Raw genomic sequence first — 9329 nt, 5'->3', positions numbered from 1 at the left:
TGTATGCATGTCCAATTGTCTTTCATTGTTTCTTAATAAACATATGTTTAATTTTAATCACGTCTCTGAGGGAGTTTGTCGTTACAAGATTCTCTTACTTTTTTAACATATTATTTTCTGGATATTATGTATCCCTGTGTTATTTTCATAAATACCTAATTTTACCTTTTTATTTTCATTATTTCTATATGTGTGAATTAAGATGTTCTATTTTGTAATGTAACCAAAAATAATGATTTTCAATAGAACATTATTGTGACCTTAAGAATGACCCAAAATACTTAATTATGTTGAATTTACCAAACCTCAATCGTTATTTCTCGTTATTTAGACGGTTTTATAATTGACGTTTCATAGTTCGATATCTAACCGCAAGAGCGTGAGTGTCGAAAATGAGAAAATATACTCGTGCGCATGCGTCACTGACGAGATGAATATACCTATTACAAAATATAACGCTTTTGCTATCCTGATGAAAATTTATAACGTTTGCCATGTGGGGTATTTATTTTTTCTACACGTCAAAACTGTACTTTTTATATTGCAACAATGCAAAACATAAACAAACATACAGTGACAGTTCAACTACTTTGTAAATGATAAGTATGCCCCGGATCTACATGTCCTTAGGGATTTTGTTTATTTTTATAGAACTCTGTGAAATACCTACTGTACTCTATAGAAACTTGCATACGAACCACAGCGTCCCTAAATGTACATCTTGCGCGACAACAGGAATCATCATTTGAAGGTATGTTTATCTAATTCGGTATTTTAATCAAACTTATATATTGTGTACGGTTTAAAACCTACCTTACGAGTTTTTTCTCAAGTTGTTAATTATTATAATATTTATAAATTGTAAAAGGTTAAGAATAAGCTAGTGTTAGTAAAAATAAACAAACCACCAAGCCGTTTTCCCGGGACAGCCAGAGGATATACAACACACATGCGTTGCAGTCATACAAAATCTCATGCATGTGTGCTGATTTTTCCAACTTTTGAAGTATTACCATATCCGCAGTGGTACAGCAATACCGCTACTGCGAACTGTTAGTTTTAATTGTTGATATTCGTAATGTAAATAATATTATGTATGTAAATACTTATCGTTTCAGCAGTATTTTTATTTGGTTAAAATCGCAAGTAATATATTAACAGCTTTCATGTTCCCCTTTAATTTTTTGGTTGATAATTAGGCTTCCCGGCCACTAGGCAGCTCCGCTGCCGCAGTCAAAATTTTGCAAAGCCAGTCAAAGCAGCCAGCCTGACGGCCAGTCCAAATAAAATGGATGTGGAAGATGTTTTTGTTTACATTTTATCTCGTAAGAAACGCAAACCAAAAAGAAGATATTGAATTCATCCTTTACTTGAAAGGGTTCATTTCAAAATTATTTTATGGATCTTCTGTATCGAAAGTCATTGCAAATTCGTTTCATAAGATACTTCTGGCTGTTACGACAAGTGCGCGGAGACTGAGGCCGTCACATACATTGCTTTGTCTCGTTCTGGCTGCAGGCAGCCAGTTGGCTGCCGTGCACGTCAAACGCGTTCTAATGGCTGCCGCAGCCAGGAATTCTTGGCTGCCTAGTGTGCGGTATCTAATAAGCCGTCATATGTAGTATTAGCTGCCGCAGCCAGGCTGCCTAGTGGGAGGGGAGCCTACAAAGTATTGCCGTACCGCCCGTACCACTGATGAGATCCTTCTCAAATAATTTGTTGGGTTCGGTCATGCCATCTCTTTCTTGGTCTTCTTTGTTCATTAGTCTTCCTCATAATTAATATTTATTTTATTAGTGGTTTAGTGGTGGTATTTCAATTTTATTTATTCATATATATGTACATTACAAATAGAACATCTTAATTCACACATATAGAAATAATGAAAATAAAAAGGTAAAATTAGGTATTTATAAAAATAACACAGGGATACATAATATCCAGAAAATAATATGTTAAAAAAGTAAGAGAATCTTGTAACGACAAACTCCCTCAGAGATGTGAAAAATTACAAATGTTTATTAAGAAACAATGAAAGACAATTGGACATGCATACACATAAGATATTTAATTTTGCTAAACCCATCACCCTTTATAATAGCTCACAGCATGTGTTATAAAAAGGATACAATATTATTAAGGTTATTGTAATATAATATAATTTATGTTATGAATAGTGGTGTTTAAATATACCTTTGCACTAAAACAAATATTATATCAATATTAATAATAATAGTAGAAATAGTAAGCTCTATAAATGTCTAGACTTTTAATGATATTATCTTCTAAAAAAACCTCATTCTTTTTTAGAACATCTGTAATAATTTAACCTTTATAAGTGTATTTTTTCAGATTATATTAAACCAGTAAAGCGGATCCTTCGAAGGGATGATATCGATTGGCTCTTTAAATTTATGCTGTAATGGAATATATGGATATCAAACTATAGGATATATTCGTCATCTGCTTGGAGGTGGGACACGTGTTTATTAAGTAATTCAAGTTTTTTTTGCACTCTTGAAAATTCTCATTTTAAATTGTAATTACTAAAAAATGAAAGATAAGTGGTACTTAAATTCACAAATCTGAAATAATCAGTCGCAAGATTCGTCGCTACACCTTTATGACTGATATCTTTATTATAAAGATAAATCTAAATAAAAAAGGATACAATACTTCAGTTATTATTATAAAATTGTAATATATATATTTTTATAGTTAAGATACCAGTCTGGGTATTAAAGATGTTGCAAAAACAATGAAATATCACTTCCTACACAGTTATTATACATTTGTATATTTAAATATCAATCATCATTTATTTCCATATTAAACTATTTATTAGATTTGCTTTAAATAATACCCAATTTGTCATTTTTTCAAATGTTTTTTTATTACCAAACAGATTAAAAGCCAAAGTACATAAGAATTTTTAAAAATAAAGTAAGTACTATTAAAATATCTTGTATTAGTTTAAAATTCATATTATATTAAATATTTTCTCTACAGCTCACGTTGGCATGTCCTAACAAAAGGAAATTTGTCACCATATGGAAATACAAAGTTATACCATTACATATGACATCGCTTATATCATTTTGAATATTTAGAATTAATCAGCTTACACATATTTGAATTGCAATATCATAATCACAACTTAATCATACAGACAACTTTAAAAATATTACCTTTACTGCATAATAATTTGCTCTGAGAAATAAAACATATAAATCACAAAATATAGCCTTCAAAGTTTTCTTTTTAAAAGGTTTAACAATATGCGGAATAATTAAGGTGTTTGATTTTTGTGTGTACTGATGCACTTTAGTACTATATACAAAAATATGTATATTGGAAGGTTATTGCAATACCTGGTGAATAACTTCCAACTAACCTAAATAAGATATATTTTACTATTTTAAGTGCTTATTTTAGTATGTCATTTTGTAATAAATGTAATTAAAAATGTATTGTAAATTATATAATTTTTTGTTTTTTTATTTTTAGCAAAGAGGAAATATCAAATGTTGCAATTTGGTGTCAATTTTTAACACCTTTATGATCATCTGAGAAAATGGGAGTAAATATGTGGCAGAGCAGAAAAGCGGACTACAGAAATGAGTCTACAACAACTACATCAAACACTCAAACCTTTTCTCACAAATGTAGAGCATTAGCTAAATTCTAGTTAGTTTTTTGTAGTTCTTTTTTATTATTTTATACCTAAAAACTTATAAACTACAGTGCAAGTACTGTTATTGAAAAAATATTTTGGTGTTTTAGTTTCTTTTTCACACGTAATTAAAATATAGTCATATCTCACACATAAATATTTAAACACATATTTCAAATATAAGGAACCTTAATGTGATCACTTTCACCGGGAGAAATAAGGGCTCTGGCCAAGAATTGTATTTACTTTAGTTTTAGTTAGTTAGTTTTACGAAAACAGTACATTTGAAATTATTTTATTTATATTACCTTTTGTTACAAGAAATGTATTCTCACATCCTCTCAACGCGTTTGCTTATCATGCAAGAGGTCTCAGGTTCAGTTCCTGACATGGTAGACATGAAATATTTATTTTAAAAGGTGATTTTACAGTACAATATTTCATAGTCCCTTGACTGGCACCCCAAGTGTACGATTGATCATCTTTTCTTTAAGTAACAAAAATATCAAGATACGCTGCGATTGGTGTACCAATGCAGTGCCCTATGCAATTAGGTGCGGAATTGAAATGATGATGATGATTACCTACATTATTTATTCTACGGTATAAAATTCATTATATATTTATATATTTTTTAAAAGAGATTTGTGTTCTTATGATTTACTTAAACATTTAATTTTGAGGGCCATTTTCGAAGAGTTGTAATAACTCTCTATTAGAAAATAGGAATCAAGTTGGGATGGAATGGGATTCTAACCACGGATCTTTGAACCGTGAGTCCATGACGATAGTCATAGGACCACAACCCAATTTAACTCAATTGATTCACAGTTTACATATTAATGTAGTGATTTTTTTTAGGCTGTTGCCGTGTTATGCCATAATAATAAGCATAGGGGAAAAAATCTAGTGAAATTAAAATAACAAAATTAAAGTAAAAAAAAATGTAAAATACACATAAAAATTATAAAAAGTTACAAAAATTAAATTTAGCGGTTAAAAAAAGTTTTTTTTTTTTACTTTATTAATTATTTGTGCATGTTGTGTTCACATTTAATTCATGAAAAATTTCTAAACATAACAAATTGTGATATTATACCAATTTATTGTATTGTTCATTATTTGTAAGCCATAAAAAATAAAATAAAAACAATCTTAAATGTTAATATGCATATTCAACATAACATTTTTAAAAAAAAAAATACAGACTATGGATATGGTACCATAGTGAAAATAAATAAAACAATGTTATGAGTACGTCCAAATACTTGCGGATTGGCTGGATTTCCTCCCTAGGGAGAAATAATTTAATAAAATTCAATTTGGTCATAAGCCCTGTAAATGCCCATACTTCCATATTCTCTTCTCAAAAATGTTTTCCCCTCTCTGTTGCAACAAATTTAGAATAAATTGATTAAATATATTATGCTCTATTATTCCTTTATGGCAACCAACAATGAACTCAAATTCTGGGAAACATAATATTGCATACCCTTTGTCCGTGTCCAAGCTGACAAAGGAAACAGTTCTGCTTGAAAATGAAAGCAGAACCCTGGACGAGCGTTTTCGGCTTTACGGGAACTCTTATGTAAATTCTGGAAAAGGAAATTGGGTAGAGATATGTCTGCCTCGTAGGGTAGTAGTCGGAGCGTTTGCCGACCGTGCTTGAGGTCCCAAGTTCGATTCCTGGCAGGATCAACAGAAAATATTTATTCTTAACGTTCACTGCAATGTTTCAGTCCCTGGAATAGCACCTGAAGTGTAAGATTGATCACCTCACCTTCATGTAACCGATGATGAAATATGCTGCATTTGATGCGCCAATGCAGTGCCCTATGCACCACATGGTGCGGATAGGGAAATGATAAGATACCTTACACAACCTTAATGAAAATAATTAGTGACTTAATTTTTTTGGTTTGACACCTTTTAATAATTGAGAATGTCAGAAGAATAAGTATATTTCAACGATATGGGATCAAACAAACAGATCTTGCACTGGTTCATTTTGTACTTACACATTCAGAGATTGTGACAGCAAATCTGAAATAAGGATTTAAAATTTATATGTATTTTGATTTGATATTTAAACCTTACAGCTTCAATTATAATTTGAGCAAAAAATGTTCTTGCATGTAATGATTCATTATGTTATCAGTATACAGACATATAATTACAGTATTACTAACCATTAGAGCGACATCTTGTCCCAAGCATTGAAATACAGTAGACTTTCGCACATAATTGGTTCCTGAAAATGTGTGCGAATGTTGAATGTTCGAAAGTCGAGGGATGTAAAAAATATGTATTTTTTAATTAAGTTAATGAGGTGTTTAAGTGCTTTCAGGTGATTCTTTATAAATTTTTCAAGAGTTAGTTAAATACTTCCATATTTTTTGTTTTCTTGATAAAGAGCTCTATATATTAACATGCTGTATTTAATTTTCAAAATAGATAAGGCTTCATTCGTATTTTTTACTATCAAAGACAATTTTATCAGCTTTTTAAGGAAATGTAAGGACATTAACTGTGTATTTCATTTACCAGTTGTTGTAATTAAGCAGTCATTTGACAGAGGTTCTGAGTGATATTCAATTAACTTGTTAACATCTTCATTGTTGAAGTCCTATACTATATCATCTGTGATAGTTTCCAGAGTTTCTTCAAAATTCATCATTTGCGGCATAATTGTTTACAGGAACCTTTCATTTTTTACTTTTTTTATTTCAGCCCACAAGTATCCAATATTGCTTATTGCGTTCCATATTTTATAATTCTACTGAAATTGTCTTAATGTAGGCACACCTTCCCTGTCAGTTTCCTTAATGACCTGATTCATTATTTTCCTCATAACATATTATCTTAACATAGTTATCACTAGTTTACCGAGGGAGCACCTGCATGGAAGCGAAGAATGTTTGCATTATTGATAAAAATCTGTAAAAAACATAATTTATTTAAATGTCTGAAATAGTGAATTACGCAAAAGTAGAAAGTACAAAAGCCGACGGCCGCCCGTATGTCTTTGGGAATACTAAACAATCAATCAATGCATCGTCTTGTCATTCAATTAGCATCAATATGGCAATCTTTAGGAACCTTTATAGCATGATTAAGATGCATTTAATGTGTATCCCGAGTTCCCTTTGATAATATATGTATATATATAAATTAATAATTAATATAAATTAGAAACGAATTTAGTGTTGAAATATAATCAACACCGACTGACATACTCGAACTGTGCCAGATCTAGATCGAGGAAAAAAGACCTCAAATCGATCTGACTAATATTTTGACAGTATATTACGTGTTTAAATTGATTAAATGTATTAATTACGAGTACTTACCTGTATTAACTCCGTTATTTTTGACAAAGACTAAAATGTCCCAACAAATTAAAAAAAACTTACGAACCTCCAATTTATGAGCACAAATGGATTTGTCGTAATTTGTATAATGGCGTCTTTTGAGTTGAGAATACCACCCCAGCAGTGGTATTCTGATCACTCTCGACACCCACGAGATGATCTCGACTTTCGGACGAGAATATAACGTGGTGTAATTTAGGGATTTTTATTTTTTGAACGCGGTTAAACTTGGTATTCTATATGGCAATTCTGATGATTACATGTCAAATTACGTAAATGAATTCGAACACATAAAACCAAAAATAATGATTCTCAATAGAAACATTATTGTGACCTTAAGAATGACCCAAAATACTTAATTATGTTGAATTTACCAAACCTCAATCGTTATTTCTCGTTATTTAGACGGTTTTATAATTGACGTTTCATAGTTCGATATCTAACCGCAAAAGCGTGAGTGGCGAAAATGAGAAAAAATTATTCGTGCGCATGCGTCACTGACGAGATGAATATACCCATTACAAAATATAACGCTTTTGCTATCCTGATGAAAATTTATAACGTTTGCCATGTGGGGTATTTATTTTTTCTACACGCCAAACTGTACTTTTTATATTTGCAACAATGCAAAACATAAACAAACATACAGTGACAGTTCAACTACTTTTGTAATTGATAGTATGCCCCGGATCTACATGTCCTCAGGGATTTTGTTTATTTTTATAGAACCTCTGTGAAACACCTACTGTACTCTATAGAAACTTGCATACGAACCACAGCGTCCCTTAATGTACATCTTGCGCGACAACAGGAATCATCATTTGAAGGTATGTTTATCTAATTCGGTATTTAATCAAACTTATATATTGTGTACGGTTTAACCTACCTTACGAGTTTTTTCTCAAGTTGTTAATCATTATAATATTTATAAATTGTAAAAGGTTAAGAATAAGCTAGTGTTAGTAAAAAATAAACAAACCACCAAGCCGTTTTCCCCGGGACGGCCAGAGGATATACAACACACATGCGTTTGCAGTCATACAAAATCTCATGCATGTGTGCTGATTTTTTCAACTTTTGAAGTATTACCATATCCGCAGTGGTACTGCAATACCGCTACTGCGAACTGTTAGTTTTAATGTTGATATTCGTAATGTAAATAATTATTATGTATGTAAATACATATCGTTTCAGCGGTATTTTTGTTTGGTTAAAATCGCAAGTATATATTAACAGCTTTTATGTTCCCATTTAATTTTTTTTTTGATAATTAGGCTTCCCGCCCACTAGGCAGACTGGCTGCCGCAGTCAAAATTTTGTGCAGCCAGTTAAAGCAGCCAGCCTGACGGCCAGTCCAAATAAAATGGATGTGGAAGATGTTTTTGTTTACATTTTATCTCGTAAGAAACGCAAACCAAAAAGAAGATATTGAATTCATCCTTTACTTGAAAGGGTTCATTTCAAAATTATTTTATGGATCTTCTGTATCGAAAGTCATTGCAAATTCGTTTCATAAAATACTTCTGGCTGCTACGACAAGTGCGTGGAGACTGAGGCAGTCACATACATTTGCTTTGTCTCGTTCTGGCTGCAGTGCACGTCAAACGCGTTCTAATGGCTGCCGCAGCCAGGAATTCTTGGCTATTATTAGTGGTTTAGTGGTGGTATTTCAATTTGATTTATTCATATAGAACATCTTAATTCACACATATAGAAATAATGAAAATAAAAAGGTAAAATTAGGTTATTTATAAAAATAACCACAGGTATACATAATATCCAGAAAATAATATTTTAAAAAAGTAAGAGAATCTTGTAACGACAAACTCCCTCAGAGACGTGAAAAATTACAAATGTTTATTAAGAAACAATGAAAGACAATTGGACATGCATACACATAAGATATTTAATTTTGCTAAACCCCATCACCTTTATAATAGCTCATAGCATGTGTTATAAAAAGGATACAATATTATTAAGGTTATTGTAATATAATATAATTTATGTTATGAATAGTGGTGTTTAAATATACCTTTGTACTAAAACAAATATTATATCAATATTAATAATAATAGTAGTAAATAGTAAGCTCTATAAATGTCTAGACTTTAATGATATTATCTTCTAAAAAAAATCTCATTCTCTTTTAGAACATCTGTAAATAATTTAACCTTTATAAGTGTATTTTTTCAGATTATATTAAACCAGGAAAGCGGATCCTTCGAAGGGACGATATCGATTGGCTATTTTAATTTATGCTGTAATGGAATATATGGATATCAAAC

General features: G+C 31.0%; 2 long non-coding RNA genes across 2 annotated transcripts; one reads left to right on the top strand and one right to left on the bottom strand.

Moving 5' to 3' along the window:
* The first annotated feature begins 653 nt into the window (after nt 1–653).
* Nucleotides 654–3767, top strand: LOC148280372 (uncharacterized). Its single transcript, XR_015822630.1, has 3 exons — nt 654–751; nt 2353–2473; nt 3508–3767. It is a non-coding gene; the product is annotated as an uncharacterized LOC148280372 (long non-coding RNA).
* A 1815-nt stretch (nt 3768–5582) lies between these two features.
* Nucleotides 5583–6022, bottom strand: LOC148280371 (uncharacterized). The gene is made up of 2 exons (XR_015822632.1): nt 5863–6022; nt 5583–5716 (listed from the first exon to the last, which is right to left on the bottom strand). It is a non-coding gene; the product is annotated as an uncharacterized LOC148280371 (long non-coding RNA).
* Nucleotides 6023–9329: the final 3307 nt, after the last annotated feature.

Source organism: Micrasema longulum, unplaced genomic scaffold (genome assembly GCF_059751315.1).
Source record: "Micrasema longulum isolate JH-2025_06_02 unplaced genomic scaffold, ASM5975131v1 h1tg000588l, whole genome shotgun sequence".
In the NCBI taxonomy this organism is placed as follows: Eukaryota; Metazoa; Arthropoda; class Insecta; order Trichoptera; family Brachycentridae; genus Micrasema; species Micrasema longulum.
This window is presented reverse-complemented; position numbering and strand designations above follow the sequence as displayed.